The sequence below is a fragment of the Mustela nigripes genome, chromosome 15 (assembly GCF_022355385.1).
Source record: "Mustela nigripes isolate SB6536 chromosome 15, MUSNIG.SB6536, whole genome shotgun sequence".
In the NCBI taxonomy this organism is placed as follows: domain Eukaryota; kingdom Metazoa; phylum Chordata; class Mammalia; order Carnivora; family Mustelidae; genus Mustela; species Mustela nigripes.
Window position 1 is genome coordinate 2,440,121 of NC_081571.1, and position 21,891 is coordinate 2,462,011.

Genomic DNA, 21,891 nt, shown 5'->3' on the forward strand with positions numbered 1-21,891 from the left:
CCCTCCCCCTACCTCAAATATTTAAATTTTTTTTTTAAATTTAAAAAGACCTTTCTGGGATGTAATTAATAACCTTACAGTCCACCAGTTGAAGATGTTTGTTGTTTCAAATTACCTTTTAAAGAATATTAACCGTCAAGCACTTCAGAGGTGTTACCAAATATAGCAATCCTATTACCTGGGGCTATTTCACATGTGAGGACATATTTAAGTAACTTGTCCAAAATCATACCCAATAAGGAGTGTGACTTGGATTTCAGTTTCTGTGTAGTCTAGAAATAATAACTGCTATGTATATATTTAGTAGAACACTTTCAAAACAGAAGAAAAATAACTCAGCTGCATTACCCAGAGATGAAATAATGAATTTACATGCATAAACAGAATTTAGAGCTAAAAACTCTTAACATTTAAAGATCATGATGCGGGGTACCTGGATAGTTCAGTGGGTTAGAGCCTCTGCCTTCGGCTCCGCTCATGGTCTCAGGGTCCTGGGATTGAGCCCCATGTTGGGCTCTTTGCTCGGTGGGGAGCCTGCTGCCCCCTCTCTCTCTGCCTGCCTCTCTGCCTACTTGTGATCTCTCTCTCTGTGTCAAATAAATAAATAAAATCTTAAAAAAAAAAATAAAGATCGTGATGCATATTGCCAGTGGCTTTCCAGAAAGACTGTAGAACAGCAAGATCATGTATAAAGTGTGCCAATCTCATTTGCCAATATTGACTGTTACCTTCATTAATAAATGATTTGTGATTTATATTTAAATGTCTGCCATTGGAATGTATAGGCTTTGGTGCACATAATTGGTTTTTTTAAAGTCATTGTGCCTATACCTGCCACATGGTAGCTGAATGTTTAACCAGGCTGAACCCTTATTAATATGTCATATTCTTGGTGGTGTATACTTTTTGAATGCTTTTTATTTTTATTTTTATTTTTTTTGACAGACAGAGATCACAAGTAGGCAGAGAGAGAGAGGAGAAAGCAGGCCCCCGGCAGTGCAGAGAGCCCAATGTGGGGCTCGATCCCAGGACTCTGGGATCATGACCTGAGCCGAAGGCAGAGGCTTTAACCCACTGAGCCACCCAGGCGCCTCTTGAATGCTTTTTATAGCTTACAGAAATGTCTCTGGTTCATGTGAGCAATTTAGTACCTGTGACCTTTTATTTTCACACCTGGAAATGGTGACAGCTGATGTTTAGGAGAAAGTTGAAGTGGGCCCAGGGGATTTGCTTAAAACCATAATTATAATTGCTTTGATATTCATGTAACTCAGAAACTTTCTTTGACTTTGGAGTTTGAAAAAGTAATGGTTAATTGAATCTTGGAGAAGGAAAAAGATGCTAAAATCTTGAGTCTGAAGAAATAGAAAGCAGTTCATGAGAAGAGAGGTGTTTCATCCCCATTATGCAGGTTAGAAACTGAAGCTCCGAAATGTCAGCAACATTCCCATGTTCACACAGCTAATAAACAATAAAGGTAGAATTCAGGATAAGGTTTTTCAAAAGATCATATTTATTTTATATTTTATATTTTCATATTCATTTACTAGCTGCTAGAAATAAAAAGACAGTAGCTTTAGGGGCGCTTAGGTGGCTCACTGAGTTAAACCCTGTGCCTTCGGCTCAGGTCATAATCTCAGGGTCCTGGGATCGAGCCCCAAATCAGGCTCTCTGCTCAGCGGGGAGCTTCTCTCTCCCTCTCTCTCTCTCTCTCTCTCTTTGCCTGCTTCTCTGCCTGCTTGTGATCTTTGTCAAATAAATAAATAAATAATCTTTAAAAAAAAAAAAAGATTGTAGCTTTGTTTTAATCTGTTCTTAGTCAAAGCAATACTATTGAAACAGCTGAATTTCCTCCTTGAAACTCTACAATTATTACCTCCACAGTCATCATAAAGTTAATCTTTTTTTATCAACAGAGTTCATTGCCACACAGCTGATTATAATTACATTGTAATAAGATATATCCATGCCAACCTGTACATTAGGAACAGTCCCTCCTTTCTCTCTGTAATACAGCTCCTAAGGCTCTGTGTTTCATCCCGTTGTTCACTTTGCAAATATTTATGGAAGATCTATCATGACTCATTCTGGTGCTATTGATCATTAAGCTCAAGGACTCTACTATCTCACTGGATAAAATGCACAATGTAAATAATAAACATGATGATTGGCTTCATGGAAATAAGTATAAGGTATAATAAGAGTCCAGGGAAAGGACCATTTGTTAATCTTACCTGAAGAGTCAGGAAAACTTCAGAAGAAGTGATCTTTGAACAAATTCTTCCTTTGCCTGGCAGGAAGTAAAGGTAGAAATAGCAGTCTAATGATTAGTCCTGGAATTGCCAGTAGTTTAGTTGTAATATAGGGTATCTGAATGGGGAACAGAAGTGATAGACAATGAGGCTGTGAAAGTTCTTGTATGACACTTCAAGTGGTTTGGCTTTTATCCTGTAAGTAATGGGGAGCCATCAAAAATGTTTAGTTAAGGGGCGCCTGGGTGGCTTAGTGGGTTAAAGCCTCTGCCTTCGGCTCAGGTCATGATCCCAGGGTCCTGGGATGGAGCCCCACATCGGACTCTCTGCTCAGCAGGGAGCCTGCTTTGCTCGCGCTCGCTCTCTCTCTCTCTCTCTCTCTGCCTACTCTGTCAAATAAATTAACAAAATCTTTTTAAAAAAATGTTCAGTTAAATAATGGGAAGCATTGTGAAAACTGGCTTGAAAAAAGATGACTAGGAATAGAAACATGGTAGCTATTAAAATAATCAAATTACATATTGATATTTGGGTGGTGGGGGTGGAAAGAGGTTAAGAGAATTAACAGAAGTTTGTGACCATTTGTATAACTGCTAATTTTCTGCATTGGGTCCCTCAGTGGAAGGTACTTTATGATTTAATTTGGATAGGTATAGTCCATATACCTTCAGTGTCTCCCTCTCCAGCATATTCCCTGAAAAATCCCCTGGATGACTGGATCATTTTCCTTTTGTTGGGAACCCACTGAACTGCTGAATATTGCTGGAGAAAATAACTTAATTAGGATTATTAGTTTCTGTTTAAAACTCTTAAATGACCACAAACCTCAGATTGGAACTGAACACTGCCCAGGAACTTGACCATGTGAATTAGTTTGCTAGAGTTGCCAGAAGAAAATTCATAGTGGCTTGAACATTTATTTTTTCATAATACTTGGAAGCTGGATGTCTGAGGTCAAGGTGTTGGCAAGTTGGTTTTCTCTGAGGGCCAAAGGAAGGATCTGTTCCAGCCATCTCTCCTTTGCTTACAAATGACTACCTTGCTGTGTCTTCACATTTGTCATGCTGTGCTTACATGTGTCTGATACCAGTCTGTGTGTCTAAATTTCTTCTTCATATAAGGACAGCCATATTATATTAGGGCCCACCTTCATAGCCTCGTTTTAATCACCTCTTTAAAGACCTTAACTCCAAATATGATAACATTCTGAGGTACTGGGTGTTAGGACTCCAACATATGTATTTAGGGGTCACAAATAAGCCCATATCATGTTTCTCTGATTGCTGTAATTCCTATTCAGTGAGATGACGTTTTTCTCTCCAAAAGCCTTTTACCTACAGACCTTCCTCCATCATCACTCTCAGCTGGGGACTCATATTTTACTGATAAAACTAAAGCCCATGGATGTGAATCCCTTCATCTTCACAGCACCAAATTTTCTCTCCTTTGTTAAAATCAAAGATATATCCCTTGTTCCAAACGCAATGCCAGGGTTCCAATTTTATGATGATTAATCAAACACATAGGTTTCTCTCACAATACTTTAGTGAGGTGACAGTAAAAACATTTTTAAAATTATTAACCCATGAGAAGAAAGGGAGAGAAACCAATAGGAGCTATTTCAATGAATATTTTGGAAGAAATAAGGATGTCTGGGATGTTGACATAACAAAGGGAAGAAAGTTGAAATCTAAACATCTGAGGAGGGGCGCCTGGGTGGCTCAGTGGTTTGGGCTGCTGCCTTCGGCTCGGGTCATGATCCCAGGGTCCTGGGATCGCGCCCCGCATCGGGCTCCCTGCTCCGCAGGAAGCCTGCTTCCCCCCCCCCCGCCCCCTCTCTCTCTCTCTGCCTGCCTCTCTGCCTACTTGTGATCTCTCTGTCAAATAAATAAATAAAATCTTTAAAAATAAATAAATAAACATCTGAGGAGAGAGGCAAAGAGCCTCCCAAGAAGCTCATGTGGAAAGCAGCTGGATGATGAACTCCAGGAAAACTAGAGAGTAAAACAAGAATGAAAAAGGCACAGAATTGACATAGGAGAGCAGGGAAGGAAAGTACAAACATAACTGTTTGGGAGTTGTCTAAAAGTCAATAGGTCCAGATTGGATCAGGAGGTTGGAAGACTCAGGAAGGGTAATTTCCAGGAAAGTACAAGAAATGATGTCTTTGACTTTATGGAGAGTATTACTAATGGACACGTGGCAGAAATACTATCCAACAAACTGGGCTAGTAGATGAAATGTACATATCTTTTAAAGATGCAAACTATTAAGCTCACTTACGAAGAAAGAGAGAAACTTAGAATAAGTCTGAAAAAAATGTACACCACCACACAGTGAAAATTATAAAGTGTTTGAGGGAAATCAAATAAATCCTAAAGAAATGAAGAGATATTCTATGCACATTGGTCAGAAGAGCCAATAAGGTAACTACTAATTTTGCCAAAACTATAGTATCAATACAGTCCCTTTTCAAGTCCCAGTAGGATTTTTTTCTTATTTTTAGAAATTGACTAGGTAATTCTAAAATTCATATGGGAATTCAAAGGCCTGAGAATAGCCAAAACAACTTTGAAATAGAAAAACAAAGTTGGAGGACTTAATACTACATTATTTTAAGTCTTACTATAGAGCTTCAGTAATTAAGAGGGTATAATGTTGACATAAAGATATATAGGGGCACCTGGGTGGCTCAGTTGGTCAAGCATCTGACTCTTGATCTCCTCTCAGGTCTTGATCTCAGGGCTGTGAGTTCAAGCCATGCACTGGGTTCCATGCTGGGTGTAGAGCCTACTTAAAAAAAAAAATAGATAGATAGATAAATAAAATGGAAGATCCATAAACAGACCACATGTGTATAGTCTTAATTTTTAACAGATACACACAGGAAACTCAGTGAAGAAAGGATAATCTTTTTCAAAACATGGTACTGGAACAAATGAATATTCATATGCAAAAAATTGCTCTCATGCCATATCCAAAAATTACTTCAAAATGGATCATGGACTAAATATAAAACCTAAAATTGGTATAAAACTTCCCACATGGGGCGCCTAGGTGACTCAGTTGTTAAGCATCTGCCTTTGGCTCAGGTCATGATCCTAAGGTCCTGGGATAGAGCCCTGCATTGGGCTCCCTGCTCTGCGGGAGGCCTGCTTCTCCCTCCCCCTTCCCCTTGCTTGTGTTGCCTCTCTCACTGTGTCTCTCTCTGTCAAATAAATAAATAAAATCTTAAAAAAACAAAAAAATCTTCCCACAGAAAACATAGGGGAAAACTTTTTGTGACCTTGGGTTAGGCAAAGATTTCTTAAATGTATATGAAGATCACGATTTATAAAATCCAAATTTGATCAACTAGAATTCATCAAAATTAAGAACTTCTGTTCTTTGAAAGACACTCTGTTAAGAGAATGAAAAGAAAAGCCAAAGAAAAATACCTGATGAAGGACTCATATCCAGAATATGTAAATCATTCTTTTTTTTTTTTTTGAGATTTTATTTATTTATTTGACAGAGAGAAATCACAAGTAGATGGAGAGGCAGGCAGAGAGAGAGAGAGGCTCTCCGCTGAGCAGAGAGCCCGATGTGGGACTCTGAGATCCCAGGACTCTGAGATCATGACCTGAGCCGAAGGCAGCGGCTTAACCCACTGAGCCACCCAGGCGCCCTGTAAATCATTCTTAAAACTCAATAACAAGGGGCACCTGGGTGGCTCAGTGGGTTAAGACTCTGCCTTCAGCTCAGGTCATGATCTCAAGGTCCTGGAATCAAGTCCTGCATTGGGCTCTCTGCTCAGCAGGGAGCCTGCTTTCCCCACTTCTCGACCCCCTCTCTGCTTGCCTCTCTGCCTGCTTGTGATCTCTGTCAAATAAATAAAATCTGGAAAAAAAAAAAAACTTGCTAACAAGAAAACAACCTAATTTTTTTTGAATAGGCAAGATATTTGGACAAACACTTTATCAAAGAAAATAAATGGATTGCCAAAAAAACCCAACCAACCAACCAACCAAACAAACAAACAAAAACCACCAACCCCATGGGTAAATGCTCAATATCCCTAGTCATTAGGGAAATGCAAATTAAAACCATCATGATTACCACTACCTATCCATTAGAATACATATTTATTAGTGTAAGATTTAAAACACTGACAATACCAAGTGTTATGAAGGGTATGATGCTTCTGGAATACTTATATACTGGTAAGAATGTAAAATGTTGCAGCCAAGTTTGGAAGTTCCTTAAAAAGTTAAACATTCATTATTCATAACTCAGCCACTCTACTCCTGGGTATTTACCTAAGACAAATGAAAGCATGTGTCCATAGAAAGGCCTGTACCTAAGTGTTCATATCTGCTCTATTGTTTTAATAAAAAAAAAAACTAGAAACAATTAACTTTCAATTGATGAATGGGCAAACAATTTGTGGTATATCCTTATACAAATGAAACAAATGAATGATCTGGTAAACACAATAATATGAGTGAATCTCAAAACAATTAGGCTGAATGAAAAAAGCTAGATGACCCCATAAAGTACATTCCATTTATATAAAATTCTAGAAAATGCAAGCTAGGCTATAGTGACAGATCAATGCTTGCCTGGGTTTAGAGTGGGTAGGCAGGGAAAGGCAGGGAAAGAACGGGATTACAACATGGTGTGAGGAACTTTTGTGCTTGATGGATATTTTTATCTTAATTGTGGTGATGATTTTATGGCTCTATATATGTAAAATATTAGCAAAGTGCACATTTTATATATGTACATTTTATCCTATGTTAACTATTCTTTAATAAAGCTGTTTTAAAAATTGTCAAGTATTTTCCAAAGTGGTTTTAAAGCAGTTTACAGTCCTACCAGCAATGTATCAGATTGGTTTTAATTTTTACTTGTCTGATGACTAATAATGATTGGCACATTTTAACATACATCTTGGCTATCTGTGTAGCTTCTTTTCTGAAGACCTTATTCAAGTCTTTTGCACATGTTTAGATTTTTCTTAATGAATTGTAGTTGTTTTCTTTTTTAAGATTTTTTTTATTTATTTGGCAGAGAGATAGAGAGCACAAATAAGCAGAGCAGCAGGCAGAGGGAGAGAGAGAAGCAGACTCTCTGCTTAGCAGGGAGCCTGATGTGGGGCTCAATCCCAGGACCCTGGAATCATGACCTGAGCCTAAGGCAGAGGCTTAGCCAACTGAACCACCCAGGCAACCCTTGTAGTTGTTTTCTTAATATATATTCTGGATACAAGTCCTTTGTCAGAAATGTTTTGTGAAAATTTCACAAATATCATCAACTTCATGATCTGAGACTTGTCTAACTTATTTTCTTAACAGTTTTCCAGTTAGAATTTGGCAATTTTCTCAAAGTCCAACATCAGTTTTTTGGTTATTGCTTTGGGTTCTCCTTCTCCTTCTCCTTCTTCTTCTTCTTTGTAAAGTGAGCTCTATACCCAATGTGGGGCTTGAACTCAGGACTCTGAGATCGAGAGTCACATGCTCTACTGACTGAGCCAGCCAGGCACCCCTTAAATTCTAAATCTTTATTTGTGACCAAATAATGAAGATTTTCTTCTATTTCTCCCTCTGAAAGGGTTTTAGTTTTACCTTGTATGTTTAACTTGATGCTCTCTCTCTCTCTCTCTCCTATTCTTTTGTGTATGATATCAGATAGGAATCAAAGTTCACTTTTGTTTTACATTTGGACACTGTTGGTTCAGTACCGTTTGTTCGAATACTTCCCCATTACATTTGCATTACATTTTTACTGAAAATACATCAACTGTATGAATGTGCATATATTTCTGGACTCATTCTGTTCTGTCCATTTGTTTTGTACTGGCTCAATTATTTTTACTTCAGGGTAAACTTTGAAGTGTAACTACTACAATATTGTTCTTCTTTTTCAAAGTTGTCTTGGCTCTTTTAAGTCCTTTGTGTTTCTATATACATTTTATTTTTATTTATTTTTTTTAAAGATTTTATTTATTTATTGGACCGAGAGATCATAAGTAGGCAGAGAGGCAGACAGAGAGAGAGGAGGAAGCAGGCTCCCTGCTGAGCAGAGAGCCCGATGCGGGGCTCGATCCCAGCACCCCGGGAACATGACCCGAGCTGAAGGCAGAGGCTTTAATCCACTGAGCCACCCAGGCGCCCCTCTAAATACATTTTAGAATCAGCCTCTCAATTTAGTTCTTTTTTTTTTTTTTTAAAGATTTTATTTATTTATCTGACAGAGAGATCACAAGTAGACGGAGAGGCAGGCAGAGAGAGAGATATAGGGAAGCAGGCTCCCTGCTGAGACTCGATCCCAGGATCCTGAGATCATGACCTGAGCCGAAGGCAGCGGCTTAACCCGCTGAGCCACCCAGGCGCCCCTTTCTTTCTTTTTTAAAATTTTATTTATTTATTTGACAGAGATCACAAGTAGGCAGGGAGGCAGGCAGAGAGAGAGAAGGGGAAGCAGGCTCCCTGCTGAGCAGAGAAGCCCGATGCAGGTCTTGATCCCAGGACCTGAGCTGAAGGCAGAGGCTTTAACCCACTGAACCACCCAGGTGCCCCAGCTTCTCAGTTTCTTAAGCATAAAAAATGCCTGTTGTGATCACGAGTTAGGATTGTATTGAATCTATAAATAGATCTGGAGGAGAACTAACATCTTGAAAATGTATTTTTTTAACATCTTGAAAATATTGAGTCTTCCCCTCCACAAATGTGTTCTGTCTCCATTTATTTCATCTTCTTTGTCTCAGCAATGTTTTGCAGTTTTCAGTGTAGAAAATTTTCATTACCCTTAATTTATTATTATAACTATTATATGCCTTTGATACTTATATATATAGGAATACAATTGATTTTTGATATTGACCTTGTATCCTGAGCCCTTGCTAGTCTTATTTGTTACAGTTTTTTTTTTTATTGTTACCAATTTCTGGGAATTTTAAAAGGAATTGTTATGCCTAAGTAGGGACAGTTTTGCTTATTTTATGTTGCTTATGCATTTCATTTATTCTTTTTGCCTTACCAGATGGGACAGAACCTCCAGAATGGGATAGGAACCTCCAGTGTTACAGTGAATAGAAGTGATGAGAGTGGACATTTTGCCTTGTTTCCTTGTATACCTGCTTTACTGAGCATTTTTTTTTTATCATTAATGATGCTGAATTTTGTAAAATGCTTTTCCTGAATCCACTGATTTAATCATTTGGTTTTTCTCTATTATTCAGGTAATATGCTAGATTATATTGGTTGATTTTGAGATGTCTAACAATCTAGGGCTTCTGAGATAAAACTCACTTGGTTATGATATATATTATTCTTTTTATATATTGCTGGATTTGATTTGCTTTGTTTGGTTAAGGATTGTTTTGCCTATGTTTATGTAGGAACTTAATTTTTTGTAATGCCTTTGTTAGTTTTGGTATTAGGGTTACACCAGATCTAAAATAAGCTGGGAGCTTCCTCCTTTATCTTCTTAAAGATTTATGTAACATTGGTATTATTACTTCTTTAGCTGTTTGATAGAGTTCACCAATGAAACAATCTGAGTTTGGTGTTTTCTTTGCGGTGAAGGGTTTTTTGTTTTTTGGGTTTTTTTCCATTTGCTCTTCATCTTTATTTATTCATTATGGTGAAACGTCTATTAATTCCTCTGAGAACACTTTTTTCCCCCCTGCTAACAAGTCTCTGATTTTCCACTAGGGAATTATCCCTTTTCACAGTCTTTTGCTGCAGGTGGGGTCTTCCTCCATCTCAAGAATGGGTCCAGTGAGCACATTGTACACCTGTAGTTGTGGCTGTTTCAGGGAATGTTATGTGATCCACGGAGATCCATGGGGTGCAATGATGCTTTCTCTTGGAGTACTGGGATAAAGTTCCTTCATATTCCTATTGGGTACAAACCTCCAAAGATTAGTAGTTATGGCCGCTGCAGCTAGTTTTTCCATCACATGTAACATGGAGCCAAATCTAAGTTGTTGCTCCTTCCATCTTTCTGATGTTGCAAGAATTCTTATTTTAGTGCGCCTGGGTGGCTCAGTGGGTTAAGCCGCTGCCTTCGGCTCAGGTCATGATCTCAGGGTCCTGGGATCGAGGCCCGCATTGGGCTCTCTGCTCAGCGGGGAGCCTGCTTCCCTCTCTCTCTCTCTCTGCCTGCCTCTCCATCTACTTGTGATCTCTCTCTGTCAAATAAATAAATAAAATATTAAAAAAAAAGAATTCTTATTTTATCATTTCTTTTTTGCTTAGGCATTCTTTCGGGGTAGGTCTGCTGGCAATGAATTCACTTACTTTTTAAAAATTGAAGTATAGGGGCGCCTGGGTGGCTCCGTCATTAAGCGCCAAGCTTTCCCAGGTGTCCTAGGATCGAGCCCCATATCTGGGACCCCATATCGGAACAGAGAGAGCCTGCTTCTTCCTCCCTGACCCCCCCTGCTTGTGCTCCCTCTCTCACTGTATCTCTCTCTGTCAAATAAATAAAATCCCCAAAAAATAAAAAATAAAAAATAAAATTGAAGTATAGTTGACACGCAGTATTTCGTTAGTTTCAGGTGCACAACATAGTGATTCAATATCTAATCTATTTGTTATGCTGCACTCACCACAAGTGTAGCTATGATCTGTCACCATGAATTCACTTAGAAAGTGAATTTTATTCCTAATCAGTATTTTCACCAGACGTATGTAGGATTCCGCATTGGTGGTTCGTTCTTTCAGTGCTTGAAAAATGTGTCTCTTCCTTCCTGCTTCTTATTTTCAGGTAAGAAATCCAAATCCACTGCCATTCAACTTGTTTTTCCCTCTAGGTAAAGGTGTCATTTCTCTTGCTGTTTTTAAGAATTGTTTCCTTTGTCTTTAGTTTTCAGAAGTTTGTATTATAGGTGTTGGCTTGGCTTTTTTTTTTAATCATTTGGGGTTCACTCAACTTCTTAAATCTGTAGATTTATGTATTTGGTCAAATTTGGGGGCATTGTCACTCATACTTCTACAAATACTTTTTCAGCCCCACACTCTTCTTCCTGTTCTTCTTGACCCCCAATAATAGGAATGTTAGATATTTTGTCATAGTCCCACAGGTCCTTGAGGCTCTGTTCTCCCCCTTCTTCCCTGACCCTGAGTTGATTTTCTGTTGTTCAGATTTAATTTCTATAATTCTATTTTCAACTTCACTATATTTTTCTTCTGTTTCCTCCATTCTACTGCTAAGTCCATCCATTATGTTTTCTATTTTATTTATTGTATTTTTTGTTATTGTATTTATTTATTTTTTGTTATTGTATTTTTCACTTCAACTATAACTTCCATCTGTTTCTTCTTTGTATCTTCTATTTATTTGCTGGGACTTTCTATTTTTCATTTATTTCAAGAATATTTATAATTGTTCACTGAAACATTTTTATGATGACTGCTTTAAAATTCTTGTCAGATAACTCCAACATCTCAGTGTCAGTGTCTTTATATTTTCTCTCAAGTTGAGGCTTTTCAGGTTCTTGGTATGATTGATTTTTTATTGTATCTTGGACATTTTAGGTATTATGTGACCTTGGGTCTTACTTCAATCTTTTGTAGAGGTGTTATTGCTATTAATTCCTAATTTTATTCTGTCATGGTAATAAGACATTGAAAAATATTTTTTTCAGAAAAATTTTTAAAATTTTATTTTGTTTGAGAGAGACAGAGATAGCAACAGAGATAGCAAGAGAGAGCATGAGTGGAGAGGGGAGGGAGAAGCAGGCTCCCTGCTGAGCCTGGAACCTGATATGGGGCTTGATCCCAGGACTCTGGGATCATGACCCAAGCCGAAGGTAGGCGCTTAGCCAACTGAGCCACCCAGGTGCCCGAATCTTTCAAAATTTGGAAATATTTTTATAGTTCACCATGTGGTCTTAGTGAACATCCCATGTGTTAATGAAGATCAGTGCATTCTATGGATAATGGGTGTACTGCTCTGTAAATGTCAGGTCAAGGTGGGTGATAGTGTCACTCAACTCTTTATATTCTTATATTCTGACTTTTGGTATAGACATTTAATCAATTATAAAGAAAGTGATTTAAAATATTGCAATTATGCTCCAGTTTTGTCTATTTTTCCCTTTAGTTGTTTTTACTTCATGTATTTTGAAGCTTTGTAATTAGGCACATATAAATCTGTATTATGCTTTCCTGAAGTATTGATCTTTTATCATTATAAAAGCATATTTTATCTGAAGACTAATGTTGCATGACATGTATATTTATTTCATTCTTTTACTCTCAAGGTTTTTTTGTGTGTGTTTAAAATACATTTCTTAGAGACAGCATATAATCATATAATCGGGTCTTACTTTTTTTTTTTTTTAAGAGAGAGAGGGTGAGGGGCGCCTGGGTGGCTCAGTGGTTAAGCCGCTGCCTTTGGCTCAGGTCATGATCTCAGGGTCCTGGGATCGAGTCCCGCATTGGGCTCTCTGCTCAGCAGGGAGCCTGCTTCCTCCTCTCTCTCTCTCTGCCTGCCTCTCTGCCTACTTGTGATTTCTCTCTGTCAAATAAATAAATAAAATCTTTAAAAAAAAAAAAAAAAAAGAGAGAGAGAGAGGGTGAGAGAGTGCATGTGTAAGTGTGGATCGAGGGGCAGAGAGAGAGGGAGAGAGAGAACCATAAGCAGGCTGCATGCCCAGCACAGAGCCAGAGGTGGGGCTGGAACTCATGACCCTGAGATCATGACCTGAATTGAAATCAAGAGTTAGATGTCCAACTGACTAAGCCACCCAGTTGCCCCCTAGGGTCTTGCTTAAAAAAAAAAAAAAAAAAAAAAAAAAAATTCAGTTTTGACAATTACTATCTTTGAATTGTAGTATTTAGTATATTTACATTTAATTTATGATTAAGGTCTGCTTTTTGCTATTTGTTTTCTACTACTCTCATTTGGTTTTTGTGTCAGTTCCTCTCTTGACTTCTTTTGGGTTAACATCTTTTATTATTCCACTTTAGCTCCTCTGTTCACTTTTAGGCTATATTGCTCTACCATAATTTTTAGTGGCATCTCCAGGAATTAGGAACTACATCTTTATCAGCTACTTAGAATTAATATTACACTATTTTCATTACAACTGTATAGTTTCATTTACCAACCCAATTCTTTGTGCTTTTAATGTTACAAATCTCACAATATAGCATTATAAATTTTTTTTTAGATTTTATTTATTTATTTGACAGAGAGAGATCACAAGCAGGCAGAGAGAGAGAGAGAGAGGAGGAAGCAGGCTCTCTGCCAAGCAGAGAGCCCGATCCGGGACTCAATTCCAGGACCCTGGGATCATGACCTGAGCCGAAGGCAGAGGCTTAGCCCACTGAGCCACCCAGGTGCCCCTATAATTTTTGTTTTAAAGAAGAACAGCTTTTAGAGAAATTATAAAATATAATTTTACATACTTCTCTATGAATTTGCCATTACTGGTGATCATTTCCAGGCTATAGATCTGATGCACAAAATTTGTACTATCTCTTTTAAGCTCCATATTGAAACATCCCATTATTTGATATCTTTACCTACATGTTATCTCAAAGTTAAGATGTTCAAAACCAAACTCTCTCTTCCACCTCAAAACATCTACTTTCTTACTAGCCTTCTCTATTATGGAAACTCACATTTTCTCATACCAGAAGCCAGAAACTTCAAATCATTGATTCCTCATTTTATTTTTCTTACTTGCTGCCCTTTTTGTTTTTCTTTAAAAAGGATGTTGTTAAAAAGGAAGCCTTTCTATTCCAGCCATTTTTCTTCCTTCTTTGTACTTTAACTTGAACATGAATAATTTACCCACATAAGATGCATGAGCAGCACAATAAAGATCATATATATTGTTTCACATTAACTTTACTCCTAGCCACAATCCTAAATTCCTCTTATACTATGTTCAGTAAATTGTCCCTAACTGAAATCAAGAGTTATTTGTGGTGTCAGCACAGATCCTGAAAGCCTTAGGGCACACTAGTCTGATTCTAGCCAGGTAGCTTTATTTCCACAGTCAAGGTTGTTTCTGTTGACTATTCTCTTTATTTATGATGACAACTAAGGTTCATTGAAAATTTTTTAAAAAATTAACATACAATGTATTATAATGTATAACATATAATGCATTATTATTAGGGGTACAGGTCTGTGAATCCCCAGGTTTACACACTTCACAGCTCTCACTATAGCACATACCCTCCCCAATGTCCATAACCCAACCACCCTTTCCCTACCCCCCTACCCCCCAGCAACCCTCAGTTTGTTTTGTGAGATTGACTTATTTCACTAAGCATGATACACTCTAGTTCCATTCATGTTGTTGCAAATGGCAAGATTTCATTTCTTTTGGTGGCTGCATTGTATTCCATTGTATACATATACCACATCTTCTTTATCCACTTATCTGTTGATGGACATCTAGGTTCTTTCCATAGTTTGGCTATTGTAGACATTGCTGCTATAAACATTCGGGTGCATGTGCCCCTTCAAATCACTACATTCGTATCTTTAGGGTAAATACCCGGTAGTGCAATTGCTGGGTCGTAGGGTAGCTCTATTTTCAACTTTTTGAGGAACCTCCATGTTGTTTTCCAGAGTGGTTGCACCAGCTTGCATTCCCACCAACAGTGTAGGAGGGTTCCCCTTTCTCTGCATCCTCACCAGCATCTGTCATTTCCTGACTTGTTAATTTTAGCCATTCTGACTGGTGTGAGGTGATATCTCATTGTGGTTTTGATTTGTATTTCCCTGATGCCGAGTGATGTGGAGCACTTTTTCGTGTGTCTTTTGGCCATCTGGATGTCTTCTTTGCAGAAATGTCTGTTCTTCATGTCCTCTGCCCATTTCTTGATTGGATTCTTTATTCTTTGGGTGTTGAGTTTGCTAAGCTCTTCATAGATTTTGGACACTAGTCCTTTATCTGATATGTCGTTTGCAAATATCTTCACCCATCCTGTCAGTTGTCTTTTGGTTTTGTTAACTGTTTCCTTTGCTGTGCAAAAGCTTTTGATCTTGATGAAATCCCAATAGTTCATTTTTGCCCTTGCTTCCCTTGCCTCCTTGAAATTTCTAAGAAGCAGACATTACTTTGTATTTATTTTGATGCTGCGGGAATTTTACGGAGCTGATTCCCATGGTGTTTAGATTTCATTATTTAAAAAGGGAGGTGACAACTTCTTGGCCATTCATACAGCCTTAGTCCTCCTGGTTTTTTGTTTTTTTTTTTTAAAAGATTTTATTTATTTATTTGACAGACAGAGATAACAGGTAGGCAGAGAGGCAGGCAGAGAGAGAGGAGGAAGCAGGCTCCCCGCTGAGCAGAGAGCCTGACGTGGGGCTCGATCCCAGGACCCCGGGATCACGACCCAAGATGAAGGCAGAAGCTACAACCCACTGAGCCACCCAGGCGCCCCAGTCCTTCTGTTTTAAAGGCACCACTCAAAACATTTCTTATTGGTTACTGAAATAACATAAAAGTATAATATTTCCATTGAGAAAAAAGTCTAAACAGTGTGAACATGTGGAGGAAGCAGTGAAATCTTCCCTCCTGTGGCAGCCCACTCCTGCTTGCCCCTCTCGTCCCCAGGGCTAAGTAGTAGGAACAATTTGCTATCTACCCTTTAGGTGTTTTCCTGTGCATATAAAATTGATATGCTAACACATGTGCATGTGTGTGTATAACATATGTTTATCTCTTTATAGATTTATTTAGTTTTGAGAGAGAGAAGGCAAGCTAGGGGGAGTAGAGGGAGAGAAGATCCTCAAGGAGACTCCCCGCTGAGCGTGGAGCTTGACACAGGACTTGAAGCCACGCCCCTGAGATCATGACATGAGCTGGAGTCAAGACGACTGACTCATAACATACTTTAAAAAAGGAATCATACTATATATTTTGTTCTGCAACTTGCTTTTTCCAACTTATTATTTGGAACTAGAGATTCACAGAAAGTTGCAAAAAGTACTAAGGGGCCCTGTGTATCCTTCACTCTGTTTCCCCCAGTGGTAGTATCTTACTTAACTATAGTACAGTACCAAACCAGGAAAGTGACATTGGTACAACCTAGGGCTTACTACAATTTCATAGTTTTACGTGCACTCACTTGTTAGTGTGTATATTTTCCTACGGAATTTTGTCACGTGTGGAATTGTGTAACCACCACAATCAAGGTACGGAATTGTGCTATCACCATAGGGCTTCTCACACTCTCCATTTATAACTCCAGTCTCCACTTCCCAACCCCTGTCAACCACTCATCTATTCTTCACTTCCAGAAGTTTTTTATTTCAAGAGTGTTATATAAATGGGATTATGTTGGCTTGTTTCACTCAGCGTAATTCATTGAGAGCCACTGGAATTGTTGCAGCTACCGACAGTCTGAACTTGCTTGTTCTTCACTCAACAATGTATCATGGGCCTTCCCTGTCAGTCTATATAGATACTTCTTTTTGCTTAAAAAAAAATGCATAGTATTGTAGAGAATGGATATATCCATTAAGTATTTAATATCTTTCATTATGGATAATTAGTTATTTCTGATTTTTTTCCAATCTCAAATGATGCTGTCATGTGTATCTGTGTGCAGGCATACTCAAATAGCTGCATTTCCCAGGCACAGGTCCCACCAAGTGGAATTCCTGTATCAATGCCTGGCACTGGTACTGGAAGATAATCTTCCAGTCAAAAGGTAGTACTGAACGTTTTTTTCTGATTACAAAAATAATATCCTTCCAGATCTCCATGTCTGCACAGTTATTGTTTTCTTTGTAGGGAATTACACTGAGAAACTACTGAGTGACTACTATGACTGGCACTATTTTTAGGTACTGGGAGAATAGTGAAATAAGATAGTGTTATAAATTTTTCTCACAAAAACCTTTTTTTCACTTTCTCATCTGGTTTTAATATACATACTTTGAAAGATTTACATAGGGATGCCTGGGTGGCTCTGTCAGTTAAGCATCTGACTCTCAATCTTGGCTCAGGTCATCATCTGAGGATTGTGGGATCCAGTCCCGTGATGGCTTCCATGCTCAGTGGGGAGTCTGCTTGGGATCATCTCTCTCCCTCCCCCATCCCCTGTTCTCTCTCTCTTAATTAAATAAATCTTTAAAAAAGAAAGATTCCTGTAGTATATAACATATAAAGCAAAACACAGAAGATCCCTTCACTAGTGCCCTGCTGACCCCTCCCCCCTTTCCCAACTGTTTTGGTGTTTCCTTCTAGTCTCCTTTGATGTTTCTATGTATGTTTTTCTCCACAGATTTAAAAGCAATGTGTTTATCACAGAAAACTGAAAAATAATTAAATAGTAAATCCACTTATTTTTTAAAAGATTTATTTATTTTTTTAAGAGAGGAAGAGCGTGTGAGCCCGGGTGGGGAGAATCTAAAAGCAGACCCCCTGCTGAGCCTGGAGCCTGACTGGGGGTTTGATCCCACAACCCATGAGATCATGACCTGAGCTGAAACTGAGTCAGACACTTAACCGACTGAACCACCCAGGAGTCCCAAAACAAATTTACTTAAAACCACAATATCAGAGCATGGTATCTAGGCAAACACATTTTTTTTTTTTATGTGACTTAGGATCATACACATGGTTTTGTACCTCACTTTTTCATTTGTCATGAATAATGTCCTGTATCAAAGTTTGGAAGCACTAGTTTTTTTTTAATCAGTATGAGTGAACATCACCAACTCAGTTAATAAAGAAAGGTAGTCTAGTCCTCAGTAGGAGAATAAAATGTTTCATTTTAGAAGCAAGAAAGAACATCAGGCCCCTATAAATATTTCAATTAGAAGAGTGTCTTCTCTTTTAATAATCAGAATAAAATAAGACATTAAACAATAAAGCACAGAATATATCATTGAATGCTTCTAATCAATACTTGACCTATACTACTAGAGTATTAGCAAGAAAGCATGTTTTCCATTTAACTGTTTAACAATGTATCTATAGAGTATAGCTATATCAAATGCTGATTGATACAGATCAGTCTGCAGCTATAATCTACATAGAAACACATCTGTAGAACCTCAACCTTGTACTACCTTTTATCTCACTCACAAACCAATAAAAAAGCACTGAATGTGTACTTCCCAAAGTGGTTTAACAATTCTACCTCTAAAATAGTTCTCTAGTTTTACATAAAATTAAACAGGAAGATATTTATAAAATGTTATTCCACTAGCTCTATATCATGCGTCATCACCCAAGACATCTAGGTTGTTTCAAAACAAGAAACTTAATTTCTTTTATTTATTTATTTATTTATTTATTTGAGAGAGAGAGAGAGAGTATAAGCAGGGGGAATGGCAGAGGGAGAGAAGAAGGTTCCCCACTGAGAAGGGAGCCTGATGTGGGACTTGATCCCAGGACCTTGAAACCGTGACCTGAGCTGAAGGCAGATGCTTAACAGACTGAACCACCCAGGCACTCCAAGAAATTTAACTGTATCCACTACAAACACATATGGACCTTTTGGTTTGGGGTTCTGAGGAGTGTTCTCTTCAGTCAGCCACCTCCACCACAACCCCTAATTTCGACCCCAGTGAGATCACACTCATGTACCTGTGGTGCTCTGGTGCCACATCTGCCCTGGCACCTACGATCAGCCCCCTGGTCTGTCTCTAGAAAAAATGGCTGGTGATGACATCACTAAGGCAACTGGTGATTGGAAGGGTTTGAGGAGGACTATGAGATCGACCATTTGGTACAGGTAGGCCCAGACTGAAGGGCTACCTTCTGCCTCTGCCCTGATTATCAAAGCCCTCAAGGAACTGCCAAGAGACAGAAAGAAGCAGGAAAACACAGTGGAAATATCACTTTTGATGAGATTGTCAGCAATGCCCGACAGATGTGGCACCAATCTTTAGCCAGAGAACTGTCTGAAACCATTAGAGAGGTCCTGGGCACTGCCCAGTCTGTGGGCTGCAATGCTGATGGTCGCTGCCCTCATGACATCATAGATTACATCAATAATGGTACAGTGGAATGCCCCGCTAGTTAAGAACTACAAAGAAAAACATTTCAATAAAATATCATTTAACAACCAAACCAAAACAAAACCCCCAAACCCCCCACACATAGGAATCAAGTGTAATTTGGAGTGTTTTCTAAAAATGAACAGATGGCATAGGACATTTCCTTCCATACATTCTTTTGTAATTTGTCCAGGAAAGAGTTCATAACTGTGATACAGCTCAGAGATGGAAACGACATCAGTTTCAGAAGACAGTCCTTTTTTTCTTTTAAAATAAACTCCATCACAGGATATTAGGTTTTGAACTTAATAACAACAACAACAACAAAAAGTACCAAAAGCACATTATTTTACTATGTGTAACAAACATCTTCACTTCAAAGTATCTAGAAAGACTAGATGTTAAAATATGGACCTACAATGTTAACTCTAGGTATAGCTGTTTGGAATAAAATGCACAGGGGGAAGGATGGTTATAATCTGAAAGTGTCTCCAAAATATGACATCTTGGCAAAATCTCTCCTTATTTTTTGTCTTCCCAACCTAACTAAAGGACAAAATACAGGCATGCTGTACTCCAGAGGTAGGTTAAGAATTTCACTTCTAAAAGTACCATTTAAAAGTCTTCCTACAAATTTAACCAAGAAAGTATACAAAATATTTATCAATCCTCTGTCATATGAAATCAGAGCACACCCTTTTCTAGTGTATACACCATGTATACAGCAACATTATAGGAAATGTGTATAATTCACTTCCCAGTCTTCTCCATCTATTCAGTGAAAAGTATAGATGAATTATTTTTCAAAGTGGTTGAGTGTTTCTGTTAGAAAGACAATCTAAGAAGAGCAAAATGTTAACCCTTTCTGTATCTACTGTTAAATAGGATGAGCACCTCTAAACATCTAGAAAAGCAACATACTTTAATTAAGGACTGAAGTTTAATCACTACATATACTGCATACAGGAGTGCTGAGTGATAGCACACATCCAGGGAAATGGCTCCAACACATCAGTTCTGGGGAGACCTTTCCTTGCCTCTCATTCATTGTCTTCTCTCCTTCCCTCCAACCCTGGACAAAATATGTGGATGTGAATCCAAAACGTGATGTAGAGGCTGCATTTCCAAAAGTCATTTCCAGATGAAGTGTCTCTTGAGTGAATAAACAAAAAGTTCACAAAACAAGTCTTCTCCAATTGTCCTTTTAGCATATGTTGATAGCTTCTCTGCATCTAGAAAGGTCACAGGTCGCCGAAAAGGGCTTCAAGTTTAAAAGGCTGTGGGAAAGGCTTACACTATACACACAGGTTTATAGTTGGTAAATCTTCCAAACAGGTGGTCATCACTTCCAAGCAGCCAAAGGAGGCACCTCATAAGCGGCCATTTTTCATCCCCTGTACCAGAATGCCCAGAGGCCTGCTGATGTCCTGGGCCCTTGCACTGCCTGCTTGGGCCCTGGCGGATTCAGAACTGGGAGCTTTCTTTACCATCTCAGTGTGGAGGTAGCCATGAGGGTAGGAGCAGCTGCCCCCCACCCCAAGTCAGCCCTGGAAGGCAGGGCAGGCTGTGCCTATGCGTTTTCTCTGGTCCCAGCACTCACCCAACCTCTGGAGCAGATGCTCAACAAATTGGCTGAGTTTGAGCACACAGGTACACATATGTACTTTGAAAGCTCTAGGCAGGAATCATACCTACCATGTAGGTAGAGTAATGTCTTCGAGATCTTTCCCATGGAGATACTTCAATTTTTATGTATATAGCTATCCAAAAACTTCTTCAAATGCCTTCACTGTAGTCTCTGGAAAAGAGTAACATAATTTAGCTGATTCCCTATAAATGAACATGTGCTGCTTTCCCCAAATCCTCTCAAAAGCCCAGCCTTAGGTGCATATCTCTAAATAAATTCCTAAGAGTACAGTGGCCAGTACCAAGATTATGCACAGTGAAACTTGGACATATATTGCCAAATTACTTTTTTAATGAAGTTAACTCATTTTACATTCCCACCAAAATTCTTCTTTGCCCATATTATCAGCAAAACTGGCTATTGGCTGTCTTAGACAAAAATAATCTTATCAGTGTTTTCACTTGTATTTCCTTATTTAATGAAGCCAAGCATCTTTTCATATGCAATTATTGATTCCTATTTCTTTTGTGAATTTCTTGTTCTACCTCCATTTTTCCCTTGGTGCTAGTTTTCCTCTTAAATTTGCATGTACTCAAATCTGTTTTTCTTCATGAGCACTTAGAAATATCTTTCCGAGCCCATTATAGAATTTGTTGCGCATGCTTTTGCTGTAGCATTTGTTTTCATTTTCTAATGTTTAATTAAGTTCATAAGCCAAATGGAATTTGTTCTGATGTAAGATGTGAAGGATAGAGCAACTTCATTTTTTCCCAAATGGCTGGCATGCTGGTCCGGATTCACATCTCAAACAACCTATTTCTCCCTCACTGATCTAGAATGCCTAACCCATTTTTCTTTTTTAAAAGTAACAGGTGCACACAATATAAAAATAGTATGAAAGGGCAAACTGAAATATAACCTATTCCTGACCCTTCTCTTATGAACGTTCTGCCACCATAAATAGCAGTGGAACATGCTGTTTCCATTCTTCCCTTGGTTTAAACAGCTCTGCAACTAATATCCTTAGGTACTGCTCACAATGAA

The 21,891-nt window shown here is 38.4% G+C and overlaps 1 pseudogene; it reads left to right on the forward strand.

Annotated features, from left to right (window-relative positions):
- The first annotated feature begins 18,027 nt into the window (after window positions 1–18,027).
- On the forward strand, window positions 18,028–21,001 carry LOC132002458 (large ribosomal subunit protein uL11-like; annotated as a pseudogene).
- Window positions 21,002–21,891: the final 890 nt, after the last annotated feature.